The 18725-nt window shown below is 41.1% G+C and overlaps 1 long non-coding RNA gene across 1 annotated transcript in view; it reads right to left on the bottom strand.

The window, feature by feature from the left end:
• Positions 1-360: 360 nt before the first annotated feature.
• The window catches only part of LOC123385118, a 48178-nt gene continuing 29813 nt past the window's right edge, over positions 361-18725 (bottom strand). The window contains exon 3 of the long non-coding RNA XR_006597233.1: positions 361-652. This is a non-coding gene — a long non-coding RNA (uncharacterized LOC123385118). The remainder of the gene's footprint in view (positions 653-18725) is intronic.

The following is an 18725-nucleotide window of genomic DNA, read 5'->3' as shown; positions in this document are numbered from 1 at the left end:
TTGGTGTTGAACTCCTGGGGTTCTGGGTGGCCAGGGGCATTGTCAAAAGAACTTTAAAAGGCACTCCCTTACTGGCAAGGTACTTCCTGATTTTAGGGACAAAGCATCAATGGAACCAGTGCAGAAAAAAGTGTTCTGGTGTGCAGGCCTTGTTATACAACCAGAAGACTGGCAGCTGGTGTTTATCACTTCCCTCAGGGCTCAGGTGTTTTTGGCTTTATAGATAAGGGCAATCCTGAACAGAAACCTGACTACATTTGCAGAAAACAGAGTTAGCCTAACCTCTTCGGTCTTCAATGCTGGTGCTCGCTTTTCTTCTTTGCTAATGGCTTTTGGGGCATTGCCCACCCCCCACCCCCCCCAGAATAGGGCACTTTTGTCTGTATTTAAATACCAATTCAGGCAGATATCCCTTCTTTGACTTTCTTGATGGCTTCTGGGAACTACCTCTTCGTGAGCAGAAGCTGCTTCTCCTGTTACATTGACATTTCTTAAGCTAAACCTCTTCCTAAACTTATCACACCATCCCTTGTTGACCTTAAATTCTCCAGCTTTAGGTCCTTCACCTTCTTTTAGCCTTAAGTTGTCCTGTAATAACTTTCTTGAGTCATCTTGGAGTCTATAGTATGCTTTTCTTCTAGCCATCCTGTACCTATAAAAAAAAGTTGTATTTTTACTACAAGATAAAAAGGCGTTGGCAAAAAGCTCAAGGTTTCCATGCCTGTTGTATAACCTTAATCTAAAGGACAGCTAAAGCAATTCAACTTTTTCTTGTAATGTCCTGAATTTTCTCTGCTGCTTGGGATCACTTCCAGCATCCCTAGTATCACTTTGTATGGGTTACCTGGTGTGTTACTCCAGGTTTATGGTGTGGCACTAAACATGATGAAAAATATGAGATGCACAAAAGATCACATTATTACTGCCATGCCAATTTACTGGAGAGACCAACTGATCATGCAGAGATGATTACCATCACATGGCATGTTTAGATACTTGGGACACTTGTGCTCACTGCAGTAACAATAGATGACCACAAAATTATTACATGAGTACAGTATCGACTAAAGTTATTTTTATACAGTGTGATTTAATACTGCATCTTCAGGTTTACATTTCAGCTGCAGTGCCAGATATTGTCTGTTTGTGCATGTGATTAACTTTTTATAACTTTTGTGTATCCTGGTAGCCCATGATAAAATAGTATCCATTCATTCATGAGATAGGTAACTTTTTCTTAATTTTTTGATATTTCAAGGCTATGTAGTTTTTTTTAAATTGTTGCACATCTCAAATTTTCCATTAAAATCTCATATTTTCCAATGTATCTGACAACCCATGAAGTTCAAAGCCATGTTTTTCAAGGGCCCTCTGTATCTAGTTTCTATTATAGGAATCCTGGATATTTGATACTTGATTCAAAAAATTTTAAGTTTTTACTTAAATTCCAGTTAACATAGTATAACTGGTTTCAAGTGTACAATATAGTGACTCAACACTTCTATACAACACCCAGTACTCATTATAACCCGTATACTCCTTAATCCTCATCACCTATTTAATCCGTCCCTACCTATCTCCCCTCCAGTAATCATCCATTTGTTCTCTATAGTTAAGAGCCTGTGTTGTCTTAGTTTGACTCTTTCCCTCCTTTGCTCATTTGTTTCTCCAATTCCACATGAATGAAATCCTATGCTAAGCAACATAAAGAAAGATGAATACCATAACACTCCGGCTCCATCCAAGTTGTTGCAAATGGCAAGGTTTCTTTTTTTTTTTTTATGACTGAGTAATATTTGTGCGTGTGTGTGTACATACCACATCTTTACCAATTCATCAGCTGATGGAACACTTGGGCTGTTTCCATAACTAGGCTATTTTATTTTATTAAAAACACTTTAAGTTCATTTAGAGAACTCCAAGCAAGCCCCTTGCTATAAGCATGGAGCCTGATGTCAGGCTCAATCCCATGAACCTGTGAGATCATGATGAGCAGAAATCGAGTCAGATGTTTAACTGTGCCAGCCAGGTGTCTCCATAATTAGGCTATTTTAGACAGTGCTGCTATATAAAATTGGGGTGTATGTATCCCTTTGATTTAGTGTTCTTGTAATTTTTTTTTGTAAATACCCAGTAGAGCAATTGCTAAATCATAGAGTAGTTCCATTTTTAACTATTAACTTTATGAGGAACCTCCATACTGTTTTCCATAGTGGCTGTAGCAGTTTGCATTCCCACCAACAGTGTAAAAGGATTCCCTTTCTTTGTATCCTCACCAACACCTGTTGTTTCTTGTGTTGATTTTAGCTAAAATACATGTCTTAATGGAACTAGCACTGATTTCTGGTAAGGGGGTAAAGGAGACATGAAAGAGTATAAAGCAGAGAAATTTTCTGTGGCTGTCCTTGGGATACTTAGTTCTGTAATCTCCTGGCCTTTGGACAACACTCTTCTAGTAGATGATAACCTACATGAGTACTAAAAGAGCTAAACAGTGGGACCAGGGATTCTTAAGCTGTATTGACTTGGGTTGTTTCCATGCTCAACTTGGGATATGGTGAGATCTAGGAAAAGCTGGTTTGCTACTTAAATCCCTTGAGGCTGTCTGTGATTAACAAATGTGAGGAAGAACTCCAAGGAAAAACAAAAATGTGGGCAATGAGGAAAAGAGGGAAACATTTTTTTCTTACAGGGAAATGCAAATCCCTGAGCTCTGATCAGTTTCAAACCAAGTCTACCCATTAAGGTTGTTTAAAAGTGTCACTCTGTTGAGTCTTTCGCGAGGATTTGCATAGCTGTATCTGAGCCATACTGAAAATGAGTGCCAACTCCATCAGGTGGAACATTGGAAAAAGCTATTACGATGCTGATCTCCTCTTCCATGGGGAAGGTGTAAGGTTGCACAATTTAACCTTAGTCTCAGAAAATGGAGGTCCTAACAAGAACTGGAAGCCCCACACATGTTGGCAAGTTCTCTAGGTGAAGAATCCTATGGTGAATTCCTACATTAGAGACCTAATCATTTTTCCCCTTCCTTGTCCATTTTCACCCTATCTGCTCTTTATTCAAAGTACCTTGGTGACAGCACCATTGTCCTATGGGATCCTCCTCGAAGTGGGAAGAGTTTAGTCCCTTGTGGTTGGCTGTGCTTAGAATTCCTTTGTCAGTTTCTACTCTTTTCCCATCCTCCCAAGGACGTTACATGGAACTCACTCATATGAGAAGTGAGCACTAGTGATACCATACACAGTCCTTTGCAACTGATGTAGTTGCTCTTTAAGTCCAATTACAGGCCTGTTACTGAACTGATCTTTGCATTGTTACTGGTGTTGCATGAAGATCTCTGCAAATAGGGGAGAATTTTGTTTGTTAAGTCTAGGTTGGACCATGACAAACTGATTGTTTCCAGGAGTCTTCCCTATAAGAGATGGCTTATGATGGTCCTCACCCATTCACACCTCCAAATTTGAGTCAAAATAAGACAGAGAATGTTACATTTTATGAAAGACATTCTTAAGAGACCTATTTCCTCTTAAGTAATCTCCTACCAAAATATACTTGACAGAGAAACTTGCCTGAAATATTAGGTGGCCTAATATTTAGAAGTTAAAAAAAAATCAGCAAGGAGGGATGAGAGATGTGGTATTCATTCTCCAGTGGATTTATATTTGGGCCTCCTCCTTCTACGCTTCCCTGTACAATCTCCTCTAAAAGAAAACAGTTGTACTTCAAGCGGACATAAACAGGGAGATACTAAAAATGAGGACTATTCCTATGCCTCGGAGTCAGGTAGATTCCTCATGAGACCATTTGTTCTGATGTTGATGTCCTTGTTTGTAGCTGGGGTCAGGGTCTAGGAACTGGTCATGGGATAGAATCTGATACATCATTATGCACATAAAAGGTACTTCAGTAACATTGGCTTCAAATAGCCTGTTCATTTTGTAACGTGGTAACACAGGATGGATATCCTAAGGGCCAAGTGAATCCTTACAAATACTTTGCTGGTGAAGCATCATGTGGGATTCTGACATAGTCACTGCCCAGCTCCCACAAAGCCATCAGTGCCTTGTGGGTTTTGTCTCTGGTGCTGTTTCTTTCCTTTTGGAATGAGCAGAATGCAGACTTCCTTGAGTTACAGCTTGTCTTGTGAAGAACAGGTTGTTCCACAAGGTCACACACTTGAACCTGTCTGCCAGTTCCTCAGACATTGGTGGATGATGCATCTTGCAAATCACTCAGAGGAAGGGAAGGCATTTCCATTCTTTATAAAGCACGTCAATCCCACACTGAAGTAGAAATGAGAGCATGTCCTTTCCCTCTATATCTGATGACAGGTATGTGGTATCCTCTCCTAGATAGAAATATTCTTTGGCTGCTCTTAGGTAATTAATTACTCTGCACTGCCTGATAAAGACTGAAGGTAATAAGACAGAAGAGGAAGAAGAGATCTCAGAGGAACCTATATCCCCATATCTTTTCTTACAGGATCATGTTAGTTCCTTGTGGGTCAACAGAATAGAGATTTCCCTGCTTATGTCTCATTAGTAGTATCAGGTAATTAGCTTCTAGCTATGTTAGATGAATGATGTCTGACCCTTTAGTATCCTGTACTTGAAAGGGTAGTAGTTTCTTTTCTCCAATATCCTCCTTGAGTCTATGAATTACTATCTCTAGGAATGGCCAGTAAATTGTGGCTATAGTGTGGTGCATATTCTAAGGTGTCCAGTGGACTCTGGGACATCTGAGCAAAGAGCTACTATAGATTTCATGTGCCCTAGCTACATTTGAAGGGGGAAGATGGTCCTGGATTTAGGAGTCTGCAACCTACATATCAAGGACCTGTTATTACTGGACAGAGGACAGGTTCTGAACTGAGGTTTGGCTGTTTGCCACTTAAATTCATACTCAAGAGACATGGTGGGACGAAAGGAAAGGTTGCTTTATTCTGGAAGCCAGCAACCTAGAAAAATGGCAGACTAACATCCCAAAGACCATCTTGTCCCTCCAGGTGAGCTGCGTGTTTTTAAAGGAGCAGGCATGGGAAATGGTGAGGGGGCTATGTGCAGGAGAAGACAGTGCTCAGTAGTTAATCATTTGTTGACATGACCCTGAACACTTACTGGCACCCATGGCAGTGTTTTTCAAATGCGATCAGGCCTTATTTTCTGGGAAAGTCTGATGCCTTTGTTCAAGGCCAGTGGTCTACAAAATCTCAAAGCTCTACAAACTATAAGGGGCTTAGGTATGCAAGCAGAGTGCCTAAGCTTGAAGCGAGTTAACCTTTAAGACCAGTTGAAGTGTTGTTACACTCTTAGTGGGTTGTTAGTAGGTCCGTCCAGACCCCCCACACTCATGTGCTCTAAGTTTTACAGGCCTCAGAAACCAGTTACACATTTGGAATGGGAAGTGGCTCAAAATTAGAGTAAAAACAGCCAGGTCTGAGAGAAGGTTCTAGGATGGCCCAGACAGAGGAGACTAAAATGTCCTATTTGCTATGATTCTAAGTTTTCATCATGTCCCTTTTGTCCTATTCCTCAAACTTCTTATTCACTCTGCTCTTCTCCCATTCTTCTGCTTCCACAACTATTATGACAGACTCTGCCTACAGGGGTCTCCTTTTGGAGCAGGATTCTATCCTGACAACCCTGCTGTAGATCATGTAGGTCATCCGAGAACACTTGCCTAATACTCCTATTGTCTGAGAGGTGTTGTCCATCCATAAGTATTTGTGAAGCTTTAGGTGGAAGCATTAACCTTTTGATGTCCTAGATGGGGGTTTAGCTCCAACTTCTTCCTGGACACACTCACTGGACCTTGACTACATGGCAAGAATTACCACAGGCCATGACATTCAGGCCTTTACCTAAGGCTCATACCCCCTGAGCTCAAATATCTGGCTTTTCAGTCACTGGAAGTTGATCTCCTAGTGCAATGTATTCATTGATAAAGAGTCTTTATCATAATGTGGTAGTACTTACACATGGTGGCCTTTTTTGATCTGTGGATTCTATTTTTCATTGGCTTTGGTTACTGTCTGAAAATGCGTATTAGAGTAAGAGCTCAAAAACATGGATCAGATCTCCAGCCTGTTAGCAAATAGATTTTGCTAAATAATGGGTGATCTTTGCCATGTGCCAGCTGTATCTCCTGGGAGTATATGTAGGAAGTACAGGACTGAAAGTAAGAAAGTTGCACCCAGGTGCCTCTGAAGTTTCTTTCTTGATAGTTTTGATACAGGCTGAGGGCACTGCTGTCTGTTCCAGGTAGCCAGGCCCTGGAGACATGAAGCAGTGCTCTAACTGTACCAGTGGTCACAGTACCATCCTGCTTGGGCCTCACTATATCCTGTGAGGTAATTACGTGTGTGTCTTTAGGTAGGGTATGTGCTGTACTTGTGCCTTCCCAGATTAATCCTTCTCTAGTTGTGCTTGGTGTCTTTTTTTTTTTTTTCCTGGGGAATGGGTTTCTGATGTCCTGGAGGATGGGTCCCTTGGGAGAAAATCCTTATCCAACCATGTTAGGCTTGGTTTCCTGGTGCATGGTGATAAGCATTCTACTTTTCTGGGACACTCTGCTGACTGTGAGGCAGGAATCCTGTCTAGCCAGATCTAAGAAGTCTCATTCCCATCTGCTTTACTCAGTCCCATTCCCATTAGCTTTACTGTCAGTAAAGTGTGAGTCTCCAGTGGAATTGAATCTCTCTGCTCCTTAGTGATAAGCACACTATGAGCCCAGGGAGTCTGTGTCCCGACTGAGAGAGAGGAGCTGCTTATTCATGGTGCTGAGCTACATTTGATAGGAGAAGATGGTCTTGCAGGTAGAATTACGGTGCTTGTAACATCCACATCAGGGAAAACTCCTACATCCTTATTGGTTCCTCCAAAGCACCCATTCAGTTTCATGTTTCCTAAAAGGTATGATTTTCAGACACCAATTGCAAGATGATATTGAAAGCATCTTGGTGATAAGTGAAAAGCCACTACATCTGGGGGAGTCTTTATTTTTCCCCATACAGGGAATGGAGATTGTGTTGCCTTTCCTTGCTGGCACTAATTGGTGTTTTAAAGTAGCATACATTTTTCAAAGAAAAGATTGAGATTTGGTCTAGGACCTTCCACATTCTCCAACTCCCATGATGTGTAATGAGGCTATACTGTCTTTCCATTTGAAACTCCCATAGTTGAGTCAGAAGGGAGACTGAGAATTTCCTTATACGCAAATCTTGGCAGAAGCTAACTTAATGGCGTGGACTGAATAGACCCTGTCGTGATGCTCTCGGGATCCTTCCAAAGTTAAGTTGCTTTGACTTCTGTCCAGGGGTCAGTCTGTGGAGGAGGGGTGAAGGAAACTTAAAGTAAAAGGTAAATTTCTGAGCTCTAGTCTGTTTAGACTCAGGCTTACCTGTTACAAGTGTTTGGAAACTGTCCTCCTATTGAGCACAGTGCTCTGGATTTGTATAGCTGTATCTGAGCCATACTGAAGACTGGTACCAACTTCATCAGGTAGGACATTAAGGAAGAGATATTACCTAGGATCTTCTTCCCTGGAGAAGGTGTAGAGTTGCACAAACTAACGTGTGTCTCAGAATGTGGAGACCCTATAAGGTCTAAAGGGCCCCACCCTTGTCTAGTGGTTCTCCTGAGGTAGTGAATCTCCTACAGAGGCAGTCCTTCAGGTGCCAGGAGACTCAGGTTTGTGAGAGCCCTTGGCATTGGGAAGTCCAGGACTCCTGGGATGAATGTTTGTAGCAGTTATGGTTGATGGAACCTCTTCCTTCCTCCACTGAAGCAGTCAGATTGGTGCTTCTAAAGAGGGCTGTAGCTGAATTCTGGGATGTTGCCTTCATTATATGTAGCAATGCTTGAACTATTGACTCAAGATTGAATTGAAGTGGTTTCTTCAGAACACCCAATCTGGATGTGGGGTTGCTGAGCACATCTTTCTAAAGTCTTCATCAATAAAGACTGTGGCTCAGATGGGTACACCGAGACTCTGCTGTCACACTCATCCAGGAGTTCACCAATCAGCTGGGTCACTTCTCAATTTGACTCAATTTACTGTCTCATGTGACCTTTGAAGTCATCACCTTATACCCTTATATATTCCCCCAGCTCTTCTCCTTTAGATAGTGATTTTCACCTCTGTCAAGGCTAAGATAATGCCATTATCAAGGAACATTTGCAGGATTCTAAGATGGCCCCTAGGATCTCTGCCCCTTCTTGTAAGGAACACAATTAGATGACCTTGTAATACAAGGGTGATGGGATTTTGCAGATGTATTGCAGTCCCAGATCAGAAGACCTTGAATAGCCAAAAGTGAGGTTATCCTGGGTAGGCCTGACTTATGTAGTAAGAAATCTTAAACAATTTAAACTTTAACATTTATTTTTGAAAGACAGCACAAGAGGGGGTGGAGCAGAGAGAGAAGGAGACACAGAATCCAAAGCAGGCTCCAGGCTCTAAGCTGTCAGCACAGAGCCCGACCTGGGGCTTGAACCCACCAACTGTGAGATCATGACCTGAGCCAAAGTCAGACGTTCAACTGACTGAGCCACCCAGGCGTGCTGCCCCACCCCCCCAATTTTTTTTAAGCACTTATTTTTGAGAGACTGAGTGTGAGTGAGGGAGAGGCAGAGAGGGAGATACAAAATCTGAAGCGGGTCCAGGCTCTGAGCTATCAACACAGCCCGACCTGGAGAATCCATGAACTGTGAGGTCATGTCCTAAGCCACAGTCGGCCGTTAACCAACTGAGCCACCCAGATGCCCCAGTAAGAAATCTTTTAAAGACATATTAGGTATTTGCTGAGGATGGATGCTCCATTATCAATGGAGATGCTGTCTCCCACTCTGGCTTTAACGGGACAGTGACAAAGAACTGTGCCAACAACTGATCTTACAAGTGATATTTTGGCTAGTCCATCCTCCAGATGGAAATGTAGTGCAGGTATCAACTTTGCCTCTTGTAACACCCTGAGGGAATCAGTTAATCTGTGCCCAGAATCTGAGCTACAGAAACCATGTGATAATGGGCATTGTCTTCAGCCACTAAGTAGGTGGTGTTTTGTTATAGAGAAACAGAACATTTTTCACTAAAGCCATCGTTTAGCCTATTCCAGGGTCTCCAGAGCTGGTGCTGCTGGTGGCCCTGCCCTCCTGTCTGTGACTGACTGCACAGGGAGCACTTGATTGGGACTTAACCCCTCACAAAGTGACAAAAGAATATAAGTGATCATATTTTACCTTGTCATGTTGATGTAGCTGTGCCCTATCTCCTGTTTCCACCCTATCTGCTTCTTATTAAAAGTACCTTGGTGACATAATTGGGGTCCTCCACTGAATAGAACTTGGAGAATTTTATGCTCTTAGATCCTGGTTATTTTTTATATTGGAATTCGTTCTCCATCAGAGATTATGGCCATTCCCCCTGTTCCTTTCCCCATCTTATATGAAATGAAATTCTTTGTAGAAGACCATATGTGGGGGGTGGGGGTGGAAACTTCCTCTAAGCACCATAATCACTGTGAGGAAAAACTTGGGTTATATGCCCCCTTATATCTGATAGCTGTGTGATGTAAACTCTGCCTTTTTTCTTGAATGTTTTATCAGTGAGAAGTAACCCTCTAGTTTGAAGAATTACTCATGTGGTTAATTTCCACTACAGCCATTTTCAGAACATTACTCTCCAATGGGACTGGACCATTTTTCTACTCTCCTCTTAAGGAGGACGTGCTGACCTGCATCACTGCTACAAGTGAGCACAAATGTCACCATATATTTACCTTTCTAACTTGATGTGGCTGCTCTGTAAAGTATGGGTACATACTACATGTTCCATATTGACATGACATTGACATTGTTCCCTCTGTTCCATGAGGATACCTGTAAATAGGATATGTAGAATTTTATGGATAATCTAGGCTCAGACCATGAAGAACTGTAGGTTCCTAGGATTCTTCCCTGTAAGATACCTTATGGTTATCACTGTCCACCCACCCACACTTTCAAATTTGAACAATGTACATATATAAAGTAAGTTGTATCTTTGCAGAAGAAATTAGTGAAGAGACCTATTCCCTCTTGCAATAGTGCAAAGCAATCTCCCACCAAACTGGAAATGAGAGGTCTATTCCTTACCTGAAATTACAGCCATCTATTTTGGAGTTAAATCTATGAGAAAGGTCAGCCAGAAGGGATGAGTGGGGTGTTGATTCTCTGGTGGATTTGTCTATTTTTTTCTAACCTTCTCCCTGTGGCCTGATTTAGAAGAAAACAGCTGTATTTGCAGCTAAAGAGGGGATGAAAAAAGGACTACTACTATATTTTTTAGAGTTGTGTATGTTCCTCATGAGTCAAATTGTATAAAGCTGATGTGTCCCTATTCTCAGCTAGGGTCACATAAATAAGGACTGCTCATGGGGTGTGGGTAAAGTGATGTCTGATCTTCAAGACTGGTCCCTTTAAAAGGGGGTAGACTCCCTCTTCCAATGTTCTTATTGGCTAGGGGAGGCAGCACAAAACAGGAGTGTACCTTGAGGGTTCTTGGGTATTTTCTACATGATATCACCGAATGTCCCAGCAAAGATCTATTCTCCCATAGATAAGCTACATTTGAAGGGGGAGAAGGTGGTCCCAGAGGTTATAAGACCATGTTCTTGACACACAGATAGGAACTTGGGTGTGTCTCATTCCTGAAAGAGTACCCATTCTCGTGTGATCCAGAATGGTAGTCTTCAATCATTAGTCACACAGGTGGAAAGGAAGGTGGCTGAGAGTTAACCTGAGAATACCCACATCCAGGAATGAGGGCTGCAGGTGTACCAAAACAGGTGGAAAGTTTGTCTTTTCTGTTTTTTTTTCTAATTTTATTCAGTTTTTTGAAGTAAAATATCTCACTGATGTATTATGTCAAGGGATCTAGAAGATGTCACAGAGCACCCTAGCTTCTGCAGACTTGCATACCTATTCCAGAAGAATGCAGATGCTCCAAGGTTTTCCTTTGAGTAGGAAAGGTAAAGATGAATCATACTGTAGCAAAGATATTTCAATTCTATAACTTAGGTCTCTGTCATCCTTTTTTTTTTTTTTTTTGGTGTGATAGTGTCTGTTTCCTGCTCCTAAGATAAGTTTTATTATAGATTCCTCAGCCTATTCAGACTTGTTCCCATCTCTGTGTCTTAATGTTGTCTGCCAGAGTTTTGAGTAACTTAGAATTCTACTTGAGATATTTTTTTAATCGGATATAATTTGACAAAACTTAAGGTATATAGTGTTAGAGTGTACACAGTAGTTTTATTTTGATACATACATATAGTGATATGATTTCCATTATAATTTTCACATATGCTTAAAGTACAGTGTTGTCTATAGTCAATGTACTGTACATTAGATCCTCATGGCTTACTTAGTATTCATTACAAGTTGGTGCCCTTAGACATCAGTCTTATCTATCACCCCTGTCCCCTCGTAACCACTGCTTTACTCTCTGGTGGTGGTGAAACTTTGGTTTTGTTTTAGGAGTTTGGCTTTTTAAGATTCCACATATAAGTGATACATACTAGGCTTTTTCTGACTTCTCTAACTTTGCATAATGTGCTGAAGGTCCATCCTGCAAATGGCAGGATATCCTCCTTTCTCATGGCTGAATAATATTCCATCGTGTGTATATACAACATCCATCTTATCTGTTCATCCATTGATAGGCATTTGGGTCATTTCCACATCTTGGCTATTGTGACTAATGCTGTGGTAAATGAGAATGTATTTTTATCTGTATAAAAATTTCAAATTTCTGCTTTCATATTCTTTGGGTATACTCCCATAAATGGAATGGCTGGGCTGTATGGTAGCCCTGTTAATTTTTTGAGAAACCTCCATATTGTTGGCCCTAAGGGTTAGACCGATTCACATTCCCATCAACATAAGTGTTCCTTTTCACCACATCCTTGGTCAAACCTTCCTCTTGACTTGGTATTAGCTGTTCTAACAGGTGTGAGGTGCTCTCTCATTGTTGCTTTTTGTATATCCCTGTTGATGACTGATGTTGAGCATCTTCTCATGTGCCTTTTAGCCTATTTTAATGTCCTCTTTGAAGAAATGTGTATTTAGTTTTTCCTGTTTAATCAGATGGTTTTTCTGTTAAAGTTCCTTATAGATTTTTGGATACATCCCCCTTATTCAATATATGGTTTGCAAAATACTCCTTCCATCTGTAGATACAAAATCAACACACAGAAATCAGTTGTATTCATTTACACTAATGATGAAGCTTGAAGGCGGTATCAAAGTTTCTCAATCACAGTAACACCCAAAACAATAAGATATTAAAAATTAACCAAAGCAGTGAAAGATCTGTACAAGAAAACTATAAGACTTTGCTGAAATGAATTTTAAAAGACACAAATGGAAAGGCATCCCATGTTGATGGACCAGAAGAATAAATGTTAAAATGGCCATGTTCCCATTTACAGATAGTGTAATCCCCATCAAAATACCAAAGGTATTTTTTCACAGAAATAGAAGGAAAAAAATCCTATGATTTGTGTGAAAGCCACAAAAGACTGAATAGCCAAAGCAATTAAAAGGAAAATGAACAAAGTGAGAGGTATCCTATTCCTGATTTCAAACTAATACTACAAAGCCATAGTAATAAAAACTGTATGGTACATAGCACATATGTAGAGATCAATGGAGCAGAACAGTGAGCCCAGAATTAAATCCTAGCATATATGGTCAACTAATACTTGGCAAGGGAGCCAAGCACAGTGTCTTCAACAAATAGTGCTATGAAAACTGGATAAAACCATGCAGAACAATTAAATTTGATGCATGACTCCTAGAAATGATCTTGAAATGGATCAGAGATGTAAACGTAAGGCCTGACACCATAGAAATCCTAGGGGAAAAAAAAACTTAAGGAAGTTCATTGACAAATGTCTTAATTTTTTTTTTTTGGAAATTACCTCAAAAGCACAAACAATAAGAACAAAAATGGGACTACAGCAAACTCCAACATCTGTACAGCAATAGGAACAATTAATAAAAGGAAAAGATTCATAAGCTTTCATTGGATTCTATTGGTAGTTTTGTTGTCTTTAAAAATTTTTTTTCAATGTTTTTTGAAAGACAGGGCAAGCTGAAGAGGGGCAGAGAGAGAAGACACAATCCAAAGCAGGCTCCAAGCTCTGAGCTGCCAGCACAGAGCCCAACATGGGACTTGAACCCACAAACCGTGAGATCATGACCTGAGCCAAAGCTGGACACTTAACAGAGGCACCTGGGTGGCTCAGTGGGTTCTTTTTTTTTTTTTTAAATATGTCCAGGAATATAACTTGATGTTGTACTAGCTAATGTTTAATTGGCTTCAAATGTAGTGGTTTTTTTTGAAGCAGTCTTCTGTGGGAGAAATCTACATTATCGCTTTCCTACATTGCAGTGGAATGGTACTGGGGTTTTAGGTTTAATTCCTGTGTAAACTTCAATATGTCAGTTACTACTATATTTCTAGTTGTAACTTATCATTTAGGGGACAATGTGATCTAAAATTGTTACACTTTAGTTTAATAATTCTAGTTCTTGAACTTCTAAGAACTGTCCACTTCTCTCTTCAATTTAACATATGGTCTTCTTGGATAGAAGAATCTAATTCCCTCTTCTGACATTTATCTTTACATTTCATCCTATGAATATGAATAAAGCCTGGCATGGGAAGTACTCAGGACTGACTCAGAAGCACAGGTGAGGGGTGTCTTAAAAGCTTGTCCTGCTGTCTTTGCTGCAAGGACTAACCCTGGATCACAGTGGTTTATACATTTTGCTGATAGACCAAAGTGAAGGCTCCCATGGCTATTTGTGGTTGATTTTCCCATAGGAGTCCATGAAGGTTTTGTGATCCCCCTTCTGCCAATCCCCCTATGTCCCAGTCTAAGATCTCTTTAATTTGTCTGATGTTCTTGTTAAGTGTCAGAACTGAGATTATCCCATTCTCAGAGTACTTGAGATTGGCCAGTGGGCTCTTATTTTCTGGATGCTGAGGAGATTTTAGCTCTGATTTAAGCCCAGACAAGTCTTACAGGATGTTTACTGCATGGGCAGTGTGCATTGGGAGCCTGGGCTTATCCAATCTTGCCCCCAAGTCTGGCATCCCTGGAATCTCAGGTCTCTGGTTTTCACAGCACTAGCTGTGATCCTTCTTCCAGTGTTTCTTTGGGGAACTAAGTTACAGATCTTCAAGTGTTGAAACATTTAGGCAATGGCTTACTTAATCTGTGGGTTCTTTTTTCCACTGTGAGTGATGACTCTGAGAATGCAGGTCCATAGGTTAGAACATCATGTCAAGGACCATCAAGGAAACTGAACCAAACAACTTAAAAGTCTATACCTCCTTCCACTGTGCTCTGTGGGGATACCTGAGGAGAGTTTGAACGATTGAAATGCAAACATTCTGTCCCTTATTCCCAGTCCCTTGATAATTATGCTGACAATGTAACTTTAAGGGTTATTAAAAGTGTTCTCAATTTGCGTATTACAGTCATTCTTTTTCCCTGGGTGCTGAGAGGTAAAGGTTCCTCGGGTTGGACTCAGGAATCCTCCCAGGTTGACTCAGAGTGCAGTTTCTTATGGGTCCCTGCCCACTGGACACCACTCCAACCCCCAGAAGATCTGGAGGATTTGTACAGCCAAATCTGAGTGACTCCCTTGTATCCCACACTCAGTGCATCAAGTGATGTTCTCAGGGATGGGCCAATGCAGCTGTGATTCTGGTTGCTACTGATGATAAACCTGCACAAGATGAGCACCAACATCTTAATCCTCTTGGTAGGGAAAAATTTTGGGAAATCACTTCCTTTCACTGGAATGATTTGCATGTGATAGGTATGTTTCTGTCAGAATTCATGGTGGAATCTAGGAATGAAATTTCTGGGCTGAGGAAGAATACTTTGTGGGAAGGTTTTCAATGCATATTTAATTACCATTAAAACTCTGGGTGTTCAAGGGGCACCTCCGTGGCTCAGTTAGGTGAACGACTTCGACTCAGGTCATGATCTTGTGGTTTGTGGGTTTGAGCCCCGTGTTGGGCTCTGTGCTGACAGCTCGGAGCCTGGAGCCTGCTTCAGATTCAGCAGCTCCCTCTTCTCTGTCCCTTCCTCAGTAGCACCTGTGCGTGCTCTCTCAAAAATTAAAAAAATTAAACTCTGGGTTTTCAATATTTACTTTCTCTTAAACAAGCTTTAGTAACCTCAAGGCATTTGTCTCCACATTTTAAATGGATACTGTACATAACACCTTTTTAATACTCTAGATTGGGATGCTAACCAGTATCTTGTTCTTGTGACTATTCTCCTCTTGATTAGTGCTGCCTGTGAAAGAATAATGATCCCAGTATTACAAAAATATAGTAAACCTCAGTGGTCAGTATGGATTCCCCTGAATGTAGAATGTGAAATAAGAATTTTAGACCAGTACTGTAATCTCCTTGGTGCTATAACAAATGACCACCAATTTTTGGCTTCAACAAAACCAATTTATTTTAATTCTCAATTTTAGAGATGAGAAATTAAAAACTAGTGTCATTTGAGGAGCAAGGGGACAAGATGGTGGGGCAGCATGGAATTCTTCTGCTTCCCTGATCCCTGAAATGCAGCTAGATCAACACCAAACCATCTTGCACACCTAGAAAATTGATCTGAGGATTAACACAACAATCTGTATAACTTGAGCCACAGAACTTGGCAGGTCTGTGGTGCAGAGAAGTGAACTGAGGGAGAGAGAAGCCACGGAGGGTAGGGAGCTGTGTTTGCTTGCTGAGAGAGGATGGAGACAGAGGGGAGAATACAGGAAAAGCACTACCTCTGAAAGCAGCTGGAAAGAGAGTGGAAACACCCATAAAGGACTGAACAAGAAAGGGGTAAAGGAGAGGGTTTGAATCCCATTAGGACTCTATAAATGGGGGAGTGCAAAATCTGAAACTCCTCAGCTTGATAATTGGTGGAGCTCTGGTGGGAAGGACAAATCCCCAGGAGCAGACAACAAAGTCTGATGGGTCCTCAGGCCACATGGGGAGAGGCGGCAGCTCTCCTGAGAGGATATTTGGTAGAAGCTATGCAGCCTCCCCACAAGCAAAGTCCCAGTGGGCCCCAAAGAACAGCCATGTTTGTTGGTGTTGGAACAAGGGTTAAGGGGTGGCAAAGCCTGGTGCCAGATGTGTGTTGTGATTTATCATAATTCCTGAAATGCTGCTGTTACAGGATTGTGTGAACTTTTTCTGGGGCAGACTGGTACCCAGCCACAGTCTCTGAGCATCTACCACAGTGCAGTCATGTGAACGTTCCTGGGGGCCGGCTGGCACTTGGCCATTACTCAGACCCTCCATCAGAGGGTTGGAGTGTACCCATGCTGCAGGGCCCTCAGAAGTGAGGGGTTTGGAAACAGCCCCATCTGAGATAAAAATCACCCCAAAAGAAAGAGTATGAAGAAATTACAGCCAGGGACTTAACACAGATATAGGCAAGATGTCTGAACCAGAATTTAGAGTCACGATAATAAGAATACTAGCTGGTTTTGAAAAAAGCATGAATCCCTTTTTGCAGAGATAAAAGGAGTAAAATCTAGTCAGGATGAAATTAAAAATCCTATAACTGACATGCAATCTTAAATGGTTGCCACGATGGCAAGGATGGGTGAAGCAGAGCAGTGAATCCATGATACAGAGGACAAACTTATGGAGAATAATGAAGCAGAAAAGAGGGAAACTAAGGCAAAACATGATATAAGAATTAGAGAACTCAGTGACTCATTAAAAAGGAATAACTTCCTAATCATAGGGGTCCCAGAAGATGAGGAGAGAAAAGGGTATGGAAGGTTTATGTGAGCAAATGATAGTGGAAAGCTTTCCTAACCTGGAGAAAGACCCAGACATCAAAATCCAGGAAGCACAGAGAACTCCCATTAAATTCAACAAAAACTATCAACAAGGCATATCATAGTCAAATTGACACAACACACAGACAAGGAAAGAATCAAGAAACCAACAAGGGAAAAAAGTCCTTAAATATAAGCAAAAGTAGATCAGGTTCACAGCAGACCTATCCACAGAAACTTGGCCGGCCAGAAAGGAGGGGCAGGATATATTCAATGTGATGAATTGGAAAAATATGCAGCCAATAATTCTTTATCCAGCAAGGCTGTCATTCAAAATGAGAGGGAGAGGGAACAAAAAACCCAAAAGCAATGAAGGCTAGAAAGGACCAGAGAACACCACCAGAAACTCTAACTTTACAGGCAGCATAATGGCAATAAATTCATATCTTTGGGTACTCACTCTAAATGTCAATAGACTAAATGCTCCAGTCAAAAGACAGGGTAACAGGATGGGTAAGAAAACAAGATCCATCTATATGCTGTTTAAAAGAGACCATTTTTAGACCTAAAGACACCTTCAAATTGAAAGTAAGGGGATGGAGAACCATATGTTATGCTAATTGTTGCCAAAAGAAAGAGTAGCCGCACTGATAGCAGATAATCTATATCCTAAAGAATGTAACAAGATGAAGAAGGGCAGTATATCAAAATTAAGAGGTCTACATTCCCACCAACAGTGCAAGAGGGTTCCCGTTTGTCCACATCCTCTCCAGCATCTATGGTCTCCTGATTTCATTTTAGCCACTCTGACTGGCGTGAGGTGATATCTGAGTGTGTTTTGATTTGTATTTCCCTGATGGGCGACGTTCAGCATATTGTCATGTGCCTGTTGACCATCTGGATGTCGTCTTTAGAGAAGTGTCTATTCATGTTTTCTGCCCATTTCTTCATTGGATTGTTTTTCAGGTGTGGAGTTTGATGAACTCTATAGATTTTGGATACTAGCCCTTTGTCCAATATGTCATTTGCAACTATCTTTTCCCATTCTGTTGGTTGCCTTTTAGTTTTGTTGATTGTTTCCTTTGCTGTGTAGAAGCTTTTTATCTTCGAGGTCCCAATAGTTCACTTTTGCTTTTAATTCCCTTGCCCTTGGGGATGTGTCAAGTAAGAAATTGCTGTGGCTGAGGTCAGAGAGGTTTTTTTCCTGCTTTCTCCTCTAGGGTTTTGATGGTTTCCTGTCTCACATTCAGGTCCTTTATCCATTTTGAGTTTGTTTTTGTGAATGTTGTAATAAAGTGGTCTAGTTTCATCCTTCTGCATGTTGCTGTCCAGTTCTCCCAGCACCATTTGTTAAAGAAACTGGTGCAGCTGCTCTGGAAAATAGTGTGGAGTTTCCTCAAAAATTAAAAATAGACCTACCCTATGACCCAGCAATAGCACTGCTAGGAACTTACCCAAGGGATACAGGAGTACTGATGCATAGGAGCACTTGTACCCCAATGTTTATAGCAGCATTCTCAACAATAGCCAAATTATGGAAAGAGCCTAAATGTCCATCACCTGACAAATGGATAAAGAAATAGTGGTTTATGTGCACAATGGAATACTACTTGGCAATGAGAAAGAATGAAATATGGCCCTTTGTAGCAACATGGATGGAACTGGAGAGTGTTATGTTAAGTGAAATAAGTCATACAGAGAAAGATACCTTATGTTTTCACTCTTATGTGGATCCTGAGAAATTTGTCTATGGGGGAGGGGAAGAAAAAAGAGTTAGGGAGAGAGCCAAAGCATAAAAGACTCTTAAAAACTAAGAACAAACTGAGGGTTGATGGGGGTGGGAGGGAGGGGAGGGTGGGTGAT

This window comes from Felis catus, chromosome B1 (genome assembly GCF_018350175.1).
Source record: "Felis catus isolate Fca126 chromosome B1, F.catus_Fca126_mat1.0, whole genome shotgun sequence".
Taxonomy (NCBI): domain Eukaryota; kingdom Metazoa; phylum Chordata; class Mammalia; order Carnivora; family Felidae; genus Felis; species Felis catus.
This window is presented reverse-complemented; position numbering and strand designations above follow the sequence as displayed.